Source organism: Pan troglodytes, chromosome 3, assembly GCF_028858775.2.
Source record: "Pan troglodytes isolate AG18354 chromosome 3, NHGRI_mPanTro3-v2.0_pri, whole genome shotgun sequence".
NCBI classification, from domain to species: Eukaryota; Metazoa; Chordata; class Mammalia; order Primates; family Hominidae; genus Pan; species Pan troglodytes.
Genome location: NC_072401.2, coordinates 111871087 through 111893967, shown reverse-complemented (window position 1 = coordinate 111893967; position 22881 = coordinate 111871087). Strand labels below are relative to the sequence as shown.

At 39.4% G+C, this 22881-nt stretch overlaps 1 non-coding gene and 1 pseudogene across 1 annotated transcript; one reads left to right on the top strand and one right to left on the bottom strand.

Annotated features, from left to right (window-relative positions):
• Positions 1 to 7238: 7238 nt before the first annotated feature.
• LOC112209112 (small nucleolar RNA U2-19) lies at positions 7239 to 7318 on the top strand. Its single transcript, XR_002943779.1, has one exon. It is a non-coding gene; the product is annotated as a small nucleolar RNA U2-19 (small nucleolar RNA).
• A 13295-nt stretch (positions 7319 to 20613) lies between these two features.
• On the bottom strand, positions 20614 to 22573 carry LOC107973261 (putative zinc finger protein 137; annotated as a pseudogene).
• Between the last annotated feature and the right edge of the window lie 308 nt (positions 22574 to 22881).

Genomic DNA, 22881 nt, shown 5'->3' with positions numbered 1-22881 from the left:
GTGGCTCATGCCTGTAATCCCAGCTACTCGGGAAGCTGAGGCAGGAGAATCCTTGAACCCGGGAAGCAGAGGTTGTGGTGAGGTGAGATGTTGCCATTGCACTCCAGCCTGGGCAACAAGATCAAAAGTCTATCTCAAAAAAAAAAAAGAAAAAGAAAAAAAAAGAAAAGAAAAAATAGTACCTACCTCTCAGTGTTGCTGTTAGTATTAATTGCATTGTTTAGTAAAATGCTAAAAGATGAGAGCCTGGTGCATAATACGGGGCTATGTTGAATGTTTACTATTTTTATTATTTATTCATTCTAATTGTAGGCATGTGTAGACTGAAAGAGTCTGAGTTATAGAATGGAATTAAACAAGCAAGCATAATTTTATTCTTTACAAGAACTCATGGTATACTGCTAATATTAGGCAGCAAATTTAAAGCTTTATGACATATGTGGTAATTCCCCTAGGGAGTTTAGCCTTAGTTATGAAAAATAAAAGGCTCTGATCAATTTCTGTTCTATCAAATTCTGTTTCAAACTCTTATCCATAAACACCTTCATACTAAGTCCCTTATTTATACCTGCACCACAGCCCTGATCTGTGTGTAAAAAGACCGATAAGGGACAGTGCAGTACCTCAGGACTATTAGGACCATGGTATATGAGATTCATTGTTGATGGAAGCATTGTGTGGTGGATGACTATACATTAATAATTGAAATGTAAAATAATGTATACACATGGACATAGAGTGTGGAATGATAGGCATTGGCGACTCTGAAGGATGGGAGGTTCGGGGAGGGTGGGAGATGAGAAATCCCCTTTTGGATACAATGTGCATTATTCAGGTGATGGACCCACGAAAAACCCAGACTTCACTGAGCAATATATCCATGCATGGTGGTTAATATTGAGTGTCAACTTGATTGGATTCAAGGGTGCAAAGTATTCTTCCTGGGTGTGTCTGTGAGAGTGTTGCCAAAGGAAATTAACATTTGAGTCAGTGAACTGGGAAAAGCTGACCCACCCTCAATCTGGATGGGCACCAACTAATCAGCTGCCAGTGTGACCAGAATACAAGCAGGCAGAAGAACGTGAAAAGACTAGACTGGCTTAGTTTCCCAGCCTACATCTTTCTCCCACTCTGGATGCTTCTCGCCCTCGAACATCAGACTCCAAGTTCTTCAGCTTTGGGACTTGGACTGGCTTCCTTGCTCCTCGGCTTGCAGACAGTCTATTGTGGGATCTCACTTTGTGATCATGTGAGTCAATATTCCTTAATAAATTCCCCTTTATATATACATCTGTCCTATTAGTTCTGTCCTTCTAGAGAACCCTGACTAATACACCATGTAAAAAAAATTGCACTTGTACTCCTTAAATGTATACAAATAAAAAAATGAAAACAACTAATTAAAATGTGACTCGACATCACTAGGAGTGATTCAGACAAAAAGTGTTATGGGATTGTCAGAGGAAAGAAAATTTAGTGGGGTAATGATGGGCAATTGATGAACAAAGACTTCATCAGAAAATGGAATTTATATTGGGGTTTAAAGAATGAGTAGAATTTGGATATATGGAGATGAACAATTTAGGCACAGAAACCCGTGGCGCAGAGTTGAAACAGCCAAGAATGAGAAGGGAAATATTGATGAGAAAGGTCAGAAACATGGGCTGGTTATGTTTGGGGTCACAGTTTGAGACTGTAAACTTTGACAAGAGATTAGTTCACCTTAAACATGGTGATTATATTTTAATGCATGTAAAAGTAAAGATGAAGTGATTTTTTAAGATTTGTTAAATGATCTACTAAGCAGAATAGTCACTTTTAATACAGAACCATTTTCATGCCTAAAGAACATGGGTTGAGAGTATTTGCATTACCAGAACATTTGCTGACTGAGTTTCCTTGAAATTAGATTGGATGAAAAATAACTTTCAGAATCTTCTCTTATTATGTAAAACTGCACAATATTTGTGCTGTAACATGTATATGAAGAAAAATCAAGGCTGTAAGTTTGATCTTCAACTGGAGATCAAACTTACTACCCTCTGATTATTTCTCAGGATTCAGAATAAGATCTATACAGTTAGAAAAAGGGAGCCAAAAGCAGCTGAGGGAATTTTTTTTTTTTTATTTGGTGGGGCTGCCGGTGGTAGGATGGGGGAGGGTTTGGTATAGAAAATTTTAGTGGAAATAATTTTAGCTTTGGAGTCAAAAACTACAAGCCTCAAATTCCATTTCCATCACTGTGTGGTCGTGGGCAGTTCTGTTATTTTTCTGAGCCTCATTTTCTTCTATCAACCTATTAAATGGAAAAATAAGAGGGTGCCTATGTATAGTTGTGCGTACTGAATTTGCACACATCCAGGGCATGCAGCAGCATTTAGCCGAGGTATTGCAGGAGTAATACAGGCATAATAGAATTGTGGTAAGGAGTCATCCTCATGGGGCAATTGAATCATGATACTCTCAAAACCTTAAATTCCTCCCCATTTCCTATTAAAGAGATTTCAAACTCATATTTGGCAATAGTATCCTATGATTAAATAAAAACTACTTTTTGGGATTTCCCCTCTGTTTTATTCCTTTTCAATAATACTTTTCTTCAGTTTAATAATATTCTCAGTACCCACTACACTCTTTTCTATTTCTGTGTTTCTCTTTGTAATGTTTTCATGTTCCTGGAACTCCCTGCTTTTCCATATTTACTTATACTCCAAACCTACTGGTTCTTCCAAGTTGAACCCAAAGTCCACCTATTCCATTAAGCCTTCCCTGATTCTCCCTTCCCTGACTGAAAAACATCTTTCTTTCACCAATTTGCCCAGCATTGTTCCTGCATCTGCCTCCACCTGAGTCTTCTGCCTTGGGCTACTGGTTTTATTTACATGTCTTATCCTCCCTTTCCCACTGGGAGCAGGACGGAAACAAGATCCACATGTGCATTACCATTGTATTCCTCACAACACTGAGCACAGGGCTGTGCATAGTTGGTGTGCTGGATTACCTAGGGTCAACTTGGCATCACTGCTACCCCTCTCTAAGGTCTCCACTGCAGGAGAAACTGAGAACGACATTTCCCAGAAACCCATTGCAATGGGAAGCACGTGCACAAGATTTGGAAGAGAAAGGGGTCATTATTTTCTGGAAGTGGCTGCAGGCACATGACCAAGATAGAAGGTTTGAAGCAGTTTCCAGGTGAGCTTCCCGAAAATCACCTGCATCACTCCTGCAGACTGAGAGGTCAGAGGGAATCTCCCAGAGGTTAATTTCAGGTGTCTTTTGTGCAAACTCTTGAGAACCTCATAGTGCAAAGGCTGAGATTGTTGCTGACAGCCTTCTTCACCTTGGTTTCTGCAGCCTTCTAACCATTGGGTAAGCCTCTAATTCCCTGCATTGAAAATATTCATACTTGGAATATATTGAGAGGCTTCTGCTTTCATGCCTAATCCCTGACTGACTTGTTCAATAAATATTTGGAGAATGAATGAAAAATAATTCCATCATATTAAAAAGTCAGTAGATATTCCACTGATATTTATCATTCAAGGGGAAGGGGCTAATACTAATTGTGAGTCATGTGGCAGGCAGTTTCCTATGCATTATTTACCACCTTCCATTAATCTTGATAGATCACTATTATTGTCTCATTTTATACATGAGGATATGGAAAAATGAGAATCAAACAGATACACCAACTCACAAAGCATTGCCTTAACGTTCTACCATGTTACCTTAGTGTACGTCAACTTAGTGTATGCTTTTGTGGATAATCACAAGAAATTTCAAGGGCCATTTGAAACCCAATATTAGCCACATTTTTCAGTTTTTCCTACCCATCAAGAGCAATAAATCCTGAGTTCCTCTCAATTATACCACTGAATGGACTACCTATAGCCAATGAATTCAATTAAAATATTTGAGTCTTTTTTTTCAATTATTTAGATATTATATACTTAACTATTGCTAAGAATGAGCATTTTTTTATGGCAGGTGAAATGGCAATGGTAGAAATAATTTTTTTAATATCTAAAATTTGGGGTGAAGTGGGTTTAAGAACTCAAAATGGAAAGGACATTGTATCATAAAAGACCAAGCAATATAAATTACCAGTTATAGTTTAGTCACCCACTAAAATCTGTTTAGCTCCTTTGGAACGTGTCCAATAACTGCTTCTCCTTGACCTTATGTAAATGCTGAAGACTTTGATTCTAAATACAATCACCTGAAATACTTTTTAAAGAGTTATTGTTCATTACAAAGTATGCAGAATGTTTCAGAGAACATAATTACTTGTGTGCTTATAAACATTATAGTCATTCAATAAATTATTTTCTATATTTAACAATAAAGTTAATTTATATATTTGATTTAAAAAGGAAATAGACAAAATTATCAAAAAATATAGTGGTAGGAAAATGTAAAATATGTAGTAATATATTTTAGAAAAAATCTCATTCCAAAAGGATTAATGTTCATGAGTTAATATTTAACATTTTGCTAGAAAATTGGTAATCCCACAAAAAGATTAAAATACCTAGGAATATAGCTAACTGGGGAAGTAAATTATCTGCAGTAAGAATTACAAAACACTGCTGAAAGAAATCAGAAATGACACAAACAAATAAAAAAAATCCATGCTCATGGATAAGAAGAATCAATATTGTTATATTGGCCATACTGCCCAAACCAATTTACAGATTCAATGCTATTACTATCAAACTACCACTGTCATTTTGCACAGAATTAGAAAAAACTATTCTAACATTCAAATGGAACCAAAAAAGAGCCTAAATAGCCAAAGCAATCCTAAGCAAAAAGAACAGACGCATCACACTACCTGATTTCAAACTATACTACAAGGCTACAGTAGCCAAAACAGCATAGTACTGGTACAAAAACAGACACATAGACCTAGAGAACCCAGAAATAAAGCTGCACACCTACAACCCTCTGACATTCAACAAAGTCAAAGATAACATGCAATAGAGAAAGAAGTTCCTATTCAATAAATGGTTTTGGGATAAGTGGCTAGCCATATACAGAAGATGGTGGAAGATTGAAACTGAACCCCTTCTTTCATAATATACAAAAATCAACTCAAAAATGGAATAAAGACTTAAATGTAAGACCTAAAACTATAAAAACCCTAGGGAAAAAAATCTAAGAAATACCTTTCTAGACATAGGCCTTAGCAAAGATTTCATGACAAAGTCTCCAAAAGCAGTTACAACAAAAACAAAATTTGACAAGCGGGAACTAATTCAACTAAAGAGCTTCTGCACAGCAAAAGAAACTATCAACAGAGTAAACAGACAACCAACAGAATGGGAGAAAATATTTTCAAACTATGCAAACAACAAAGGTCTAATATCCAGAATCTACAAGGAACTTAAACTCAATGAGAAAAAAACAAAGAACCTCATTTAAAAAGTGGGCAAAGGACATGAAAAGACACTTCTTAAAAGAAGACATATAAGCAGCCAACTAACATGAAAAAATGCTCAACATCACTAATTAGCAGAGAGGTACAAATTAAAACCACAATGAGATACCATCTCACATCAGTCAGAATGGCTATTACTAAAAAGTCAAAAACTAACAGATGTTGGCAAGGCTATGGAGAAAAGGGAATGCCTATACACTGCTGGTGGGAGTGTAAATTAGTTCAGCCACTGTGGAAGGCAGTTTGAAGATTCCTCAAAGAACTAAAAATAGAACTACCATTTAATCCAGTAATCCCATTATAGTTACATACCCAACAGAATATAAATCATTCCACCAAAAAGACACGTGCACTGTATGTTCGTTACAGCACTGTTCACAACAGCAAAGACAGAGAATCAACGTAGGTGCCCATCAACAGTGGACTGGATAAAGAAAATGTGGTATTTATACACCATGGAATACTATGCAGCCATAAAAAAGGAATGAGATCGGCCAGGCATGGTGGCTCACGCCTGTAATCCCAGCACTTTGGGAGGCCAAGGTGGGTGGATCACAAGATCAGGAGATCGCGACCATCCTGGCTAACATGGTGAAACCCCGTCTCTACTAAAAATACAAAAAATTAGCCAGGCGTGGTGGTGGGCACCTGTAGTCCCAGCTACTCGGGAGGCTGAGGCAGGAGAATGGTGTGAACCTGGGAGGCAGAGCCTGCAGTGAGCCGAGATAGCGCCACTGCACTCCAGCCTGGGCGACAGAGTGAGAATCCATCTCAAAAAAAAAAAAAAAGAATGAGATTATGTCCTTTGCAGCAACACAGATGCACCTACAAGCCATTATCCTAAGCGAATTAATACAGAAATAGAAAATCAAATATCACATGTTCTCACTTATAAGTGAGTGCTAAATCTTGGTTATACACATGCATAAAAATGGGAACAATAGACACTGGGAACTCTAAAAGGAGAGAGGAAGGGAGAGGGGCAAGGCTTTAAAAACTTTCTATTTGGCACTTGGTTCACTATCTGGGTAATCAGATAAATAGAAACTCAAACCTCAGCATCACACAATATACCCTTGAAACAAACCTGTGCATGTTCCCCCCAAATTAAGAAAAAATAAAAATATTTTTAAAATCTCATTTTTAAAAACAATATGATCAATTAAAATAACTTAAATAACTTACCAGCAAAACATATAACAATCCAGAATTAAAATATTCAGAAAGCAAGCAAGTCATCTTGTACTACCAGATTCTTTTTGAAGAATGACGTTTATAAAATGAAGAGAACCAATTTTACCTGCCTGTGCTAATGGAAAATAAGTTCAAGAAATGTCCTAGTTATAATTTTCAGTTAGCCCAACATTAACATTGCCCAGAGTTTAGTGTGACAGCCACTTTGAAGCCCTTGTAAATTCTATCACCTTGGATGAATCACAACTGATTGGTTTATCAATGCATATAATTCAGATTGTTCTGAATAAAGGTGGCTTCCCTGAAGGACCCAAGATAACTTCATGAAATAAATGTATCACATCCAGTTAATAGATGAGGCAAAGAACATTATTTATTTCAAAAGAGAAATCTTATTCTTTTGTGGTAGAGTAAAAGAAAGATTGAATACAAAATAAAATTGCTAATTAAGAAAAAGGAAAGCCACCTATACTCATTCGCTCATGAAAAAGAAACCTAGCTGAGAAGACTGGCAGGCAAGAAACACAGTGGACTAGTATGCAGGAAGGAGAATGTTGGAATAGAAAAGTTTATTTGTTCTCTGAGATCTGCTCTTACTGAAGTGGATCAAGGATGAAAATACCCAAATTTGAGTATCAGAAGACCTTCCAGTCTACTTGATGCATGAGCTCTACAGTTTTAAGAAGCAAAACTATAAAACAGTGTAAGAAGATATATTTTCCCTCACCTCTATTTGTGATTTCCTCTATTTATCCTTAAAAGCAACTCTTACAAAAGCATAAACTTTATACATATTTGCATGGTAGGCACATTCACATATTGCTGTTGTGTTTTTCATTTTATAGGAACAAAATATGTTCATTAGTGGGAAAATAAAAAGGAACCATAGACAAGCAAAAGGCAGAAAATAGAAAACACTCAGAACTTCACTCACAGACCACTATCTTCAACTTTGTGTGCCCGCTTCTAAGGCCTAATCTTTTCTTAAAAATTATTTAATTTTAAAATGCAGACATAAATACACATTTCTACATGAACATGATCATATCAAACATATTTTTTCAAATATTATTTATTTCAAAAGAGAAACCTTATTCCTTTGTGGTAGAGTAAAAGAAAGATTGAATAGAAAATAACATTTCTAATTAAGAAAAAGATGTCTAGGTGGCTGGCAAGATGGCCAAATAGGAACAGCTCCAGTCTACACCTCCCAGCAAGATCAAAGCAGAAGGCAGGTGATTTCTGCATTTCCAACTGAGGTACCCGGCTCATCTCACTGGGACTGGTTATACAGTGGGTGCAGCACATGGAGGGTGAGCCAAAGCACGGTGGGGCATTGCCTCACCCAGGAAGCACAAGTGGTCAGGGAACTCCCTCCCCTAGCCAAGGGAAGCAGTAAGGGACTGTGCCATGAGGAATGGTGCATTCCAGCCCAGATACTATGGTTTTCCCACAGTCTTCACAACCCACAAACCAGGAGATTCCCTCAGGTGCCTATGCCACCAGGGCCCTAGGTTTCAAGCACAAAACTGGGTGTCCATTTGGGCAGACACCGAGCTAGCTCAGGAGTTTTTTTTTATACCCCAGTGGCACCTGGAATGCCAGTGAGACAGAACCATTCACTCCCATGGAAAGGGGGCTGAAGCCAGGGAGCCAAGTGGTCTAGCTCAGAGGATCCCACCCCCATGGAGCCCAGCAAGTTAAGATCCACTGGCTTGAAATTCTCACTGCCAGCACAGCAGTCTGAAGTTGACCTAGGATGCTCAAGCTTGGTGGGGGGAGGGGCGTTTACCATTACTGAGGCTTCAGTAGGGGGTTTTCCCCTCACAGTGTAAACAAAGCCACCAGGAAGCTTGAACTGGGCAGAGCCCACCGCAGCTCAGCAAAGCCACTGTAGCCAGACTGCCTCTCTAGATTCCTCCTCTCAGGGCAGGGCATCTCTGAAAGAAAGGCAGCAGCCTCAGTCAGGGGTTTATAGATAAAACTCTCATCTCCCTGGGACAGAGCAGCTGGGGGTAGGGGCAGCCATGGGCGCAGCTTCAGCAGACTTAAACATTCCTGCCTGCCAGCTCTGAAGAGAGCAGCAGATCTCCCAGCACAGCGCTCAAGCTCTGCTAAGGGATAGACTACCTCCTCAAGTGGGTCCCTGACCCCCGTGGCTCCTGACTGGGAGACACCTCCCAGCAGGGGTTGACAGACACCTCATACAGGAGAGCTCTGGCTGGCATCTGGCAGGTGCCCCTCTGAAACGAAGCTTTCAGAGGAAGGAAAAGGCAGCAATCTTTGCTGTTCTGCAGCCTCTGCTGGTGATACCCAGGCAAACAGGGTCTGGAGTGGACCTCCGGCAAACTCCAGCAGACCTGCAGCAAAGGGGCCTGAAGGAAAACAACACACAGAAAGTAATAGCATCAACATCAACAAAAAGAACGTCCACACAGAAACCCCATCCAAAGGTCACCAACATCAAAGACCAAAGGTAGATAAATCCATGAAGATGAGGAAAAACCAGTGTAAAAAGGTGGACAATTCCAAAAACCAGAATACCTCTTCTCCTCCAAAGGATCACAACTCCTCACCAGCAAGGGAACAAAATTGGACGGAGAATGAGTTTGATGAATTGACAGAAGTAGGCTTCAGAGGTGGGTAATAACAAACTCCTCTGAGTTAAAGGAGCATATTCTAACCCAATGCAAGGAAGCTAAGAACCTTGAAAAAATGTTAGAGGAATTGCTAACTGGAATTACCAGTTTAGAGAAGAACATTAATAGCCTGATGGAGCTGAAAAACACAGCACGAGAACTTCATGAAGCATACGCAAGTATCAATACCCAAGGCAATCAAGTGGCAGAAAGGATACCAGAGATTGAAGATCAACTTAATGAAATAAAGTGTGAGGACAAAATTAGAGGGAAAAAAAATGAAAAGGAACGAACAAAGCCTCCAAGAAACATGGGACCATGTGAAAAGATGAAACCTACATTTGATTGGTGTACCTGAAAGTGATGAGGAGAATGGAACCAAGTTGGAAAACACTCTGCAGGATATTATCCAGGAGAACTTCCCCAACCTAGCAAGACAGGCCAACATTCAAATTCAGAAAATACAGAAAACGCCACAAGGAGACTCCTCTAGAAGAGCAACCCAAAGACACATAATCATCAGATTCATGAAGGTTAAAATGAAGGAAAAAATGTTAAGGGCAGCCAGAGAGAAAGATCAGGTTACCCACAAAGGAAAGCCCATCAGACTAACAGCAGATCTCTCTGCAGAAACCCTACAAGCCAGAAGAGAGTGAAGGCCAATATTCAACATTCTTAAAGAAAAGAATTTTCAACCCAGAATTTCATATCCAGCCAAACTAAGCTTCATAAGTGAAGGAGAAATAAAAACCTTTACAGGCAAGCAAATGCTGAGAGAGTTTGTCACCACCAGGCCTGCCTTACAAGAGCTCCTGAAGGAGGCACTAAATATGGAAAGGAAAAACCCATACCAGCCACTGCAAAAACATAAATTGTAAAGGCCATCAACAATATGAAGAAGCTGCATCAATTAATGGGCAAAACAACCAACTAGCATCATAATGACAGGATCAAATTCACACATAACAATAGTAACCTTAAATGTAAATGGGCTAAATGACCCCAATTAAAAGACACAGATTGGCAAATTGGATAAAGAGTCAAGACCCCTCAGTGTGCTGTATTCAGGAGACCCATTTCATGTGCAAAGACACACATAGGCTGAAAATAAAGTGATGGAGGAAGGTTTACCAAGAAAATGGAAAGCAAAAAAATAAAAGCAGGGGTTGCAATCCTAGTCTCTGATAAAATAGACTTTAAACCAACAAAGATCAAAAAAGACAAAGAAGGGCATTACATAATAGTAAAGGGATCAACGCAACAAGAAGAACTAACTATCCTAAATATATATGCAACCAATACAGAAGCACCCAGATTCATAAGCAAGTTCTTAGAGAACTACAAAAAGACTTAGACTCCCACACAATAATAATGGGAGACTTTAACACACCACTGTCAATATTAGACAGATCAATGAGACAGAAAATTTATAAGGATATTCAAGACTTGAACTCAGCTCTGGACCAAGCAGCTCGTAGACGAGCTGTCCACCCCAAATCAACAGAATATACATTCTTCTCAGCACCACATCACAGTTATTCTAAAATTGACCACATAATTGGAAGTAAAACACTCCTCAGCAAATGCAAAACAATGGAAATCCTAACAAACAGTCTCTCAGACCACAGTGCAATCAAATTAGAACTCAGGATTAAGAAACTCACTCAAAACCACACAACTACATGGAAACGTAAATAACCTGCTCCTGAATGACTACTGGGTAAATAATGAAATTAAGGCAGAAATAAATAAGCTCTTAGCAACCAATGAGAACAAAGAAACAACATGCCAGAATCTCTTGGACATAGCTAATGCAGCGTTTAGAGGGAAATTTATAGCACTAAATGCCCATGAGAGAAAGAAAGAAAGATCTAAAATCAACCAAAAGAATTAGAGAAGGAAAAGTAAGCAAATTCAAAAGCTAGCAGAAGACAAGAAATAACCAAGATCAGAGCAGAACTGAAGGAGATAGGGACACAAAACCCCTTCAAAAGAATTAACGAATCCAGGAGCTGGTTTTTTGGAAAGATCAACAAAATAGATAGGCTGGTAGCCAGACTAATAAAGAAGGAATAGAGAGAAGAATCAAATAGACACAATAAAAAATTATAAAGGGGATATCACCACTGATCCCACAGAAATACAAACTACCATCAGAGAATACTATAAACACCTCCACACAAATAAACTAGAAAATCTAGAAGAAATTGACAAATTTCTGCACACATACACCCTCCCAAGACTAAACCAGGAAGAAGTCAAATCCCTGAATAGATCAATAACAAGTTCTGAAATTGAGGCAGTAATTAATAGCCCACCAACCAACAAAAGCCCAGGACCAGATGGATTCAGAGCTGAATTCTACCAGAGGTACAAAGAGGAGCTGGTACCATTCCTTCTGAAACTATTCCAATCAATAGAAAAAGAGGGAATCCTCCCTAATTCATTTTATAAGGCCAGCATCATCCTGATACCAAAACCTGACAGAGACACAACAAAAAAAGAAAATTTCAGGCCAATATCCCTGATAAACATCAATGTGAAAATCCTCAATAAAATACTTGCAAACTGAATCCAGCAGCACATCAAAAAGCTTATTCATCACCATCAGGTCGGCTTCATCCCTGGGAGGCAAGGCTGGTTCAACATATGCAAATCAATAAATGTAATCCATCATATAAACAGAACCAATGACTAGAACCACATGATTATCTCAATAGATGAAGAAAAAGCCTTCAATAAAATTCAACACCCCTTCATGCTAAAAACTGTCAATAAACTAGGTATTGATGGAATGTATCTCAAAATAATAAGAGCTATTTATGACAAACCCATAGTCAGTATCATACTGAATGGGCAAAAACTGGAAGCATTCCCTTTGAAAACTGGCACAAGACAAAGAGGCCCTCTCTCACCATTCCTATTCAACATAGTATGGGAATTTCTGACCAGGGCAATCAGGCAAGAGAAAGAAATAAAGGTATTCAAATAGGAAGAAAAGAAGTCAAATTGTCCCTGTTTGCAGATGACATGATTGTATATTTAGAAAACCCCATCATCTGAGCCCAAAATCTCCTTAAGCTGATAAGCAACTTCAGCAAAATCTCAAGATTCAAAATCAATGTACGAAAATCACAAGCATTACCATACACCAATAATAGACAAACAGAGAGCCAAATCATAAGTGAACTCCCATTCACAATTGCTACAAAGAGAATAAAATACCTAGGAATCCAACTTACAAGGGATGTGAAGGACCTCTTCAAGGAGAACTACAAACCACTGCTCAAGAAAATAAAAAAGGACACAAACAAATGGAAAAACATCCCATGCTCATGGATAGGAAGAATCAATATCGTGAAAATGGCCATACTGCCCAAAGTAATTTATAGACTCAATGCTATCCCCATCAAGCTACCATTGACTTTCATTACAGAATTAGAAAAAACTATTTTAAATTTTATATGGAACCAAAAAAGAGCCCATATAACCAAGACAATCCTAAGCAAAAAAAAACAAAGCTGGAGTCATCACCCTACCTGATGTCAAACTATACTACAAGGCTATAGTAACCAAAATGGCATGATGCTGGTACCAAAACAGATACATAGACCAATGGAACAAAATAGAGACCTCAGAAATAACACCACACATCTACAACCATCAGATCTTTGACAAACCTGACAAAAACAAGAAATAGGGAAAGGATTCCCTATTTAATAAATAATGCTGGGAAAATTGGCTAGCCATATGCATAAAATTGAAATTGGAACCTTTCCTTACACCTTATACAAAAATTAACTCAAGATGCATTAAAGACTTAAACGTAAGACCTAAAACCATACAAACCCTAGAAGAACACCTAGGCAATACCATTCAGGACATAGGCATGGGCAAAGACTTCATGACTAAAACACCAAAAGCAATGGCAACAAAAGCCAAAATTGACAAATTAGATCTAATTAAACTCAAGAGCTTCTGCACAGCAAAAGAAACTATTATCAGGGTGAACAGGAGACCTACAGAATGGGAGAAAGTTTTTGCAATCTATCCATCTGACAAAGGACTAATATCCACAATCTACAAAGAGCTTAAACAAATTTACAAGAAAAAAATACCCATTCAAAAGTGGGCGAAGGATATGAACAGACACTTCTCAAAAAAAGACATTTATGTCTTTTCAACAAACATATGAAAAAAAGCCCATCATGACTGGTCATCAGAGAAATACAAATCAAAACCACAATGAGATACCATCTCATGCCAGTTAGAATGGTGATCATTTAAAAGTCAGGAAATAACAGATGCTGGAGAGGATGTGGAGAAATAGGAACACTTTTACACTGTTGGGAGTGTAAACTAGTTCAACCATTGTGGAAGACAGTGTGGCGATTCCTCAAGGATCTAGAACCAGAAATACCATTTGACCCATGAATCCCATTTCTGGGTATACACCCAAAGGATTACAAATCATTCTACTATAAAGACACATGCACATGTATGTTTACTGCAGCACTGTTCACAATAGCAAAGACTTGGAACCAATCCAAATGCACATCAATGATAGACTGGATAAAGAAAATGTGGCACATATACACCATGGAATACTACACAGCCATAAAAAGTATGAGTTCATGTCCTTTGCAGGGACGTGGATGAAGCTGGAAACCATCATTCTCAGCAAACTAACACAGGAACAGAAAATCAAACACCACATGTTCTCACTCATAAGTGGGAGTTGAACAATGAGAACACATGGACACAGGGAGTGGAACATCACACACTGGGGCCTTTCACATGGTGGAGGGCTAGGGAAGGGATAGCATTAGGATAAATACCTAATGTAGATGATGGTTTGATGGGTGCAGCAAACCACCATGGCATTTGTATACCTGTGTAACAAACCTGTATGTTCTGCACATGTATCCCAGAACGTAAAGTATAATAAAATAAAGAAAAAGAAAGTCACCTATACTAGCTCATTCATGTTTTAAATTTAATTTTTGTAAGTTAAAAATACATTTAATGATTATGTGAAGGCAGCAGAATGTTGAGAGAGGCAAATAGTGCAGGATTAAGCCCACAGACTCTAGAGCCAGACTACCTGGCTTTGTGTCCTGGCTGTGCCATGTACAGCAGTGTGATTTTGGATAAGTACTTAATTGTTCCGTGCCTCAGCTTTTTCATCTGTAAATTGAGGGATGATAATATTATTAAGATTATATTTTAATATATGTTTTATATTCTATTACTATATAATGTTATGAGGATTAAATGACTTAACTGCTTTTGAAGTGCTTAGAACAGTATTTGATACACAACATTCCTTGGTAGGCATTTAAGTTATTACCACTTTTCTCCTACAATAGCCAATTTTGTAATGGATAGTTTTTTTAACATATGTCCTTGCACACTTATTCAATTATTCTGTTAGATAAATTCCTAGAAATGGAATGGCTGTGTCAAAGGATGCGTACATTTTAAGTTCTGGTAAAGAGATTGCATGAAAAGTGGGCACATTATAAAGGATACACCAATTTTTATTCCCTCTAAACAGTACTGAGGCTAAGTATAGTTGTATGTTTCAAAATCTAGTTCTCAAACTTTGGTTTTCATAAGAAACACCTAAGTGCTTATTAAAATAGTAAATTATCAGGAACCTCCTGCAGAGATTCAGTAGATCCAGTATGAAAACTTGGAATCTGCTTTTTTTTTAGATAGAGTCTTGCTCTGTTGCCCAGGCTGGAGTGCAGTGGCACTGTCTCTGCTCACTGCAACCTCCGCCTCCCGGGTTCAAGCGATTCTCCTGCCTCAGCCTCCCAAGCAGCTGGGACTACAGGCGCATGCCACCAAACCCAGCTAATTTTTGTATTTTTAGTAGAGACAGGGTTTCACCATACTGGCCAGGCTGGTCTCGAGCTCCTGACCTCGTGATCCACCCACCTCAGCCTCCCAAAGTGCTGGGATTACAAGCATGAACCCAGCCGGAAGCTGTATTTTTTTAAACAACATCTTGAGTAATTCTGATGCAGGTGACCAGTGGATTGAGAAATATTGTGCCTTATCTTTGACTTCCCTTCTGGCACTGATAACTAAAACCCCACTGACATGATAGTCATGTTCAGCAAAAAAAATTCTACCAGGAGCTGGGCAGAAAATACCATCTTTCACAAGCCAACTATTAATACATGTTTTTTTTTTCTTTATGTGGTACAAGAAATTAACCCATTTTTGGGTGGGTGCAGTGGCTCATGGCTGTAATCCCAACACTCTGGGAGGCCAAGGTGGGTGGATTGCATGAGGCCAGGAGTTGGAGACCAGCCTGGCCAACATGGTGAAATCCCATCTCTACTGAAAATACAAGAATTAGCCAGGCATGGTGGTGCGCACCTGTAGTCCCAGCTACTCGGGAGGCTGAGGCAGGAGAATCACTTGAACTCGGGAGGCAGAGCTTGCACATTTCCATCAATGACAAATTATTTGGTTATATCTCCAAATTTGTTCACACATAATTTTCCCAATGTAGATCTCATCATTTCAAATGCAGTTTTTATCCTACAAATGTGTCAAACTTCTATACAGTATGCCAAAGTGCAAAATAAAACCAGTTTTTAAGTGTAAGATAAAAGCCTGAGGCTAGCAGTATTGGACAGTTGGGCAGACACAAATGTTCTGTTTTTGTACATGTAAGACTTTTTGGCCTGGGTGTGTACCAAGATTGATATTTTTTTAAGCTACCAGTCTAATTAGTTTGTTAGCTCCCCTTCTCATAAAGGCTGGATGCAGAAGGTTGGAAAGAGGTCACTGTGTGCCAGCATCAGAGGCAGCTGTCAAGCAAAACAAGACTCCCTGGGGATTGTTAGAACTAACTAAATAAAATTTTTAAATTGGAGGAAATCAGCGCCAGTCATTCAAATTAATAAGGTAATATCACACCTTTTAACACCAACACATTTATAACTTGGTCTAGTTACAGTCTACCTTTATTTAAAATAATGATGAATTCCAGAAACAGAGAAGTTGCTTTTTAACAAAGAGTTTTCTTCTAAGCTAATCATTCTGCCAAATAAGTAAATATTTAAAGATTATTACTATTTTAGGCTAACATTTCAAAGGTTAACTCCACTTGATTATGTGAATGCCCTGTGATCTTACCTCAACTGTTCCCTGATAATATGCTTCCATCTCTCTATCTCCATAGATTGCATATTTCTTTTCCCTTCCCCTTCTCATCCCTTTTGGCTACCATATGGAGTCTTTCCTTCTTTTCACTCCTAAACTCACAGGATTTCTCTCTACTTTCGCATCATTCACTTTCCTATTGATTCCCAGCAAGATGGTTTGTAACCCATCTACTCCTCTGATGAACCAGCAGTGTTGAAAGCCACAAAAAATTTTAAGGGTTAAATTCAATGGACATCGACTATCAAACCTCATGCCTACTCAGTGCTTTGTTAGGCCCAAAGACTTTTTTCTCTTGTCTTTCTTTTCTTTTCCTTCTTCTTCTTTTCCTTTTATTTTATTTTAATATTTATTTATTTATTTATTTATTTATTTATTTATTTATTTATTTTTTGAGACAGAGTCTCACTCTGTGGCCAGGCTGGAGGGCAGTGGCATGATCTCGGCTCACTGCAAACTCCATCTCCCAGGTTGAAGCGATCCTTCTGCCTCAGCCCCACTACTAGCTGGGATTACAGGCATGTGCCACTATGCCTAGCTAATTTTTTTAATTTTAGTAGAGACAGGGTTTCGCCGTGTTGGCCAGGCTGGTCTTGAACTCCTGACCTCAGGTGATCACCTGCCTCAGCCTCCCAAAGTGCTGGGATTACAGATGTGAGCCACCGCAAACAGCCTTCTTCTTTTTATTTTTATTTTTGGTCAGCATGTTTTAGCAAAAGTTGTATTTCTTCATTTCAGGCACTCACCTGTATCTTCAAACATTACTGCCTGACTATGAGGACATGTGCACATTTATAATGATGCATAGACTATTGTGAATCTTCCTTGACCTCTCTTCCTCTAGTTCCCACTCTTCTTCCCAAAGATAATTTATGGCCATCTAGCTCTTTCCATATCTATAAATTTATCATCAAACTTATTCACTCTAATAACATCAAATATTCTGTCCAAGTGATTATCCTAATTTTGACATTTTCCGTCTTTACTGCTGAAATCCCAGTTGCAGATTACCAACTAATTTCTAGAAATTTCTATTCTTAAACTCATTCTTTGTGTATATATATACATTAAGTTGTAGGGTACATGTGCACAAGATTTGTTACATATGTATACATGTGCCATGCTGGTTTGCTGCACCCATTAACTCATCATTTACATTAGGTATTTCTCCTAATGTTATCCCTCCTCCATCCCCGACCCATGCCAGGCCCTGGTGTGTCCAAGTGTTCTCATTGTTCAGTTCTCACCTATGAGAGAGAACATGTGGTGGTTGGTTTTTTGCCCTTGCGACAGTTTGTTCAGAATGATGGTTTCCAGCTTCGTCCATGTCCCTACAAAGGACATGAACTCATCCTTTTTTCTAGCTGCATAGTATTGCATGGTGTATATGTGCCACATTTTCTTAATCCAGTCTATCATTGATGGACATTTGAGCTGGTTCCAAGTCTTTGCTATTGTGAATAGTGCCGCAATATATATGTGTGCATGTGTCTTTATAGCAGCATGATTTATAATCCTTTGGGTATATACGCAGTAATGGGATCACTGGGTCAAATGGTATTTCTAGTTCTAGATCCTTGAGGAATAGCCACACTGTCTTCAACAATGGTTGAACTAGTTTACAGTCTCACCAACAGTGTTAAAGTGTTCCTATTTCTCCACATCCTCTCCAGCATGTGTTGTTTCCTGACTTTTTAATGATCGCCATTCTAACTGGTGTGAGATGGTATCTCATTGTGGTTTTGATTTGCATTTCTCTGATGACTATTTGATGGTCATCAAATGATGAGCATTTTTTCATGTGTCTGTTGGCTGCATAAATGTCTTCTTTTGAGAAGTGTCTGTTCATATCCTTTGCTCACTTTTGAATGGGGTTGTTTGATTTTTTCTTGTAAATTTGTTTAAGTTATTTGTAGAATCTGGATATCAACCCTTTGACAGATGAGTAGATTGCAAAAATTTTCTCCCATTCTGTAGGTTGCCTGTTCACTCTGATGGTAGTTTCTTTTGCCGTACATAAGCTCTTGAGTTTAATTAGATCCCATTTGTCAATTTTGGCTTTTGTTGCCATTACTTTTGGTGTTTTAGTCATGAAGCATTTGCCCGTGCCTATGTCCTGAATGGTATTTACTAGGTTTTCTTCTAGGGCTTTTATGGTTTTAGGTCTAACATTTAAGTCTTTAATCCATCTTGAATTAATTTTTGTATAAGGTGTAAGGAAGGGATCTAGTTTCAGCTTTCTACATATGGCTAGTTTCCCCAGCACCATTTATTAAGTAGGGAATCCTTTCCCCATTTCTTGTTTTTGTTAGGTTTGTCAAAGATCAGATGATTGTAGATGTGTGGTGTGATTTCTGAGGTCTCTGTTCTGTTCCACTGGTCTATCTCTCTGTTTTGGTACCTGTACCATGCTGTTTGGTTACTGTAGCCTTGTAGTATAGTTTGAAGTCAGGTAGTGTGATGCCTCCAGCTTTGTTCTTTTGGCTTAGGATTGTCTTGGCAATGTGGGCTCTTTTTCAGTTCCATATGAACTTTAAACTAGTTTTTTCCAGTTCTGTGAAGAAAGTCATTGGTAGCTTGATGGGATGGCATTGAATCTATAAATCTATAAATTACCTTGGGCAGTATGGCCATTTTCACGATATTGATTCTTCCTATCCATAAGCATGGAGTGTTTTTCCATTTGTTTGTGTCCTCTTTTATTTCATTGAGCATGTAGTTCTCCTTGAAGAGGTCCTTCACATCCCTTGTAAGTTGAATTCCTAGGTATTTTATTCTCTTTGTAGCAATTGTGAATGGGAGTTCACTCATTATTTGGCTCTCTGTTTGTCTATCATTGGTGTATAGGAATGCTTGTGGTTTTTGCACATTGATTTTGTATCCTGAGACTTTGCTGTAGTTGCTTATCAGCTTAAGGAGATTTGGGGCTGAGATGATGGGGTTTTCTAGATATACAATCATGTCATCTGCAAACAGGGACAATTTGACTTCCTCTTTTCCTAATTGAATACCCTTTATTTCTTTCTCTTGCCTGATTGCCCTGGCCAGAACTTCCAACACTATATTGAATAGGAATGGTGAGAGAGGGCATCCCTGTCTTGTGCCAGTTTTCAAAGGGAATGCTTCCGGTTTTTGCTCATTCAGTATTATATTGGCTGTGGGTTTGTCATAAATAGCTCTTATTATTTTGAGATACATTCCATGAATACCTAGTTTATTGAGAGTTTTTAGCATGAAGTGCTGTTGAATTTTGTCAATGGCCTTTCCTGCTTCTATTGAGATAATCAATGTGGTTTTTGTCTTTGGTTCTGTTTATGTGACGGATTGCATTTATTAATTTGGGTATGTTGAACCAGCCTTGCATCCCAGGGATGAAGCCAACTTGATCTTGGTGGATAAGCTTTTTGATGTGCTGCTGGATTCGGTTTGCCAGTATTTTACTTAGCATTTTCTCATCGATGTTAATCAGGAATATTGGTCTAAAATTCTCTTTTTTTATTGTGTCTCTGCCAGGCTTTGTTATCAGGATGATGCTGGCCTCATAAAATGAGTTAGGGAGGATTCCCTCTTTTTCTGTTGATTGGAATAGTTTCAGAATGAATGGTACCAGCTCTTCCTTGTACCTCTGGTAGAATTCGGCTGTGAATCCTTCTGGTCCTGGACTTTTTTTGGTTGGTAGGCTATTAATTATTTCCTCAATTTCAGAGCCTGTTATTGGTCTATTCAGGGATTCAACTACTTCCTGGTTTAGTCTTGGGAGGGTGTATGTGTCCAGGAATTTATCTATTTCTTCTAGATAAAGGTACTGTCTCCTTTGTTGTTTGCCTTCCAAAGAGAACTCCCAAGTCTTTCAGAAATACTTCCCTGGGTCATTAAGCTGAAAAAAGATTTAGTTTCTCAAAAAACCAGTTTGCCAGGCATAGTGGCTCATGCCTGTAATCCCAGTTACTTGGGAAGCCAAGGCAGGAGAATCGCCTGAACCCAGGAGTAGGAGGTTGTGGTGAGGCAAGATCATGCCTTGCACTCCAGCCTGGGTAACAAGAGAAAAACTCCGTAAAAAAACAAAACAAACAAACAAACAAAAAAACACACACATACACACACACACACCTCAGAAGTCAGAGAAAATGCATTTACAAATTTTCTAACTGAGTGTGCTAAGAAAAGAGACAAAAGGAAAGAAAATCTCTTCCTTTATTTTTAAAGGTTTATTTTAAATAAACCTCTCATTTATTTGCTTGTTTGTTTGAGACAGGGTCTAGCTTTGTCATCCAGTCTGGAGTGTGGTGGCGAGATCAGAGCTCACTGCAGCCTCCAACTTTCTGGCTTAAGCAATCCTCCGACCTCAGCGCCCCGAGCAGCTGGGACCACAGGTGCGCACCACCACACCTGGCTGATTTTTTTTTTTTTTTTTTTTTTTTTTTTTTTTTTTTTTTTTTTTAGTATAGATGAGGTCTCACCACGCTGCCCAAGCTGATCTCAAACACCTAGGCTTAAGCCATCCTCCTGCCTCAGCCTCTCAAAGTGCTGGGATCACAGGCGCGAGCCACTGCTCCGGGCCCTGACTTTATTTCCATGAAATATAAAATTGTCCTTCACTTCCTTTGTGTAGTAGGCAGTTTTGCATGTCACCGTTCAGTTTCCATTATCCACTCAAACAACCCAGGACCTTGCTTAATAAGCCGTTCTAATTGTCAGTCCCTGCTGCAACCAGTGCCCCACTCCACCCCTTTACCGAGGTCCCTGCCCCTCCGCCCCGCCCTGCCCCAGACGGAGGGGAGCTTGCACCGCCTGCAGGATGCGTGACTCTACCTGCTCAGAAAAGGCGCTTTGCATTAAAACCATTTTCAACTTAAGAGGAAAAACGATTCAGCTTTCATTACAGGTTGCCCAATAAATATGTTGTTTTACCTTCGATTGTTTGAAATATTAACTTAAAACGGATGAAGCATCCCTGTGATATTAGGGGTAATATCACAGCACATCAGTAACAGTCCACCAATCAGTACCCGGAGGATCCAGTCCTGCAGGGCAAGAGGATGACAGCAGGCGACATCTGGGGCCCAACTGAGGAGAAAGCCAGGACCCGCCCCCTCCAGGCCCTGCCCTTCAGAACACCCCTTCCAGACCTCGCCCCCAAGATGATGATCACCCTCTGGCCCCGCCCCTTCCCTCTGCTTGCCCGGCCCCCAAGCAGCCTCCCCATTCTTGCCGCGCCCAGATCCTGTTCGAGGTCCCGTCCATTCTAGCCAGGCCCCTGCCCCACAGCGGCCTCCACCCCCTCGTAGCCAGGCGTGGCTGTGATCTATCAGCCTTGGCCTCCCAAAGTGCTGGGACCACAGGCGTGAGCCACCCCACCCGGCCTAATCTTCTTAACATAAACACTTTAATGTCAATAATGCTTGAACTCAATGTTAAGTCAACTCAATCTCAAGTCAATGCTGAATTGGCTCTAATGTCAATTAAAGCTTTATGATTTTCTATAGTCATTGTATTTGGAAAAATTATCTCAAAAATGAATTTTCTGATGTTCTGCAAGGATTGACCTCGGACTGAAGACCTTGCCACACTTACGACATTTTTAAGATTCTGTCCAGTATAGATTCTCTGATGTTTAATCCTGTGTGAAAGTGAAGTCAAGACTTTGCCACAATCATCACACTTGAGGTTTCTCTCCTGTATGAATTCTCCTATGTTTTGCATAAGATGAAGCTTGACTGAAGACCTTGCCACAATCATCACATTTGTAAGATTTCTCTCCAGTATGAGTTTGCCAATCAACTGCAAGGTATGATTGATATCTGAAAAATTTGCCACATTTACTACACTTGTAAGATCTCTCTTCATTATGGATTATCTAATGTTTTGCAAAGGTTGTAGCATTACTGAAGACTTTGTAAGAATCATTACATTTGTAAAGTTTCCCTATACCACGGATTGCTTGATGATGAATAAGTGTTGACTGCCCACTAAAGGCTTTGCCGTACTCATTACACTTGTAAGGTTTCCCTCCAGTATGAACTCTCTGATGTTGTGCAAGGTTTGATTGTTGATTAGACACCTTGCCACATTCGGCTGGGCGTGGTGGCTCACGCCTGTAATCCCAGCACCTTGGGAGGCCGAGGCAGGCGGATCACGAGGTCAGGAGATTGAGACCATCCTGGACAACATGGTGAAACCCCGTCTCTACCAAAAATACAAAAAATTAGCCAGGCGTGGTGGTGGGCACCTGTAGTCCCAGCTACTCAGGAGGCTGAGGCAAGAAAATGGCGTGAACCTGGGAGGTGGAGCTTGCAGTGAGCCAAGATCACGTCACTGCACTCCAGCCTGGGCAACAGAGTGAGACTCTGTCTCAAAAAAAAGAAAAAGAAAAAGAAAAAAAAAAGAAACCTTGCCATAGTCATTATATTTGTAAGATTTGTCTCC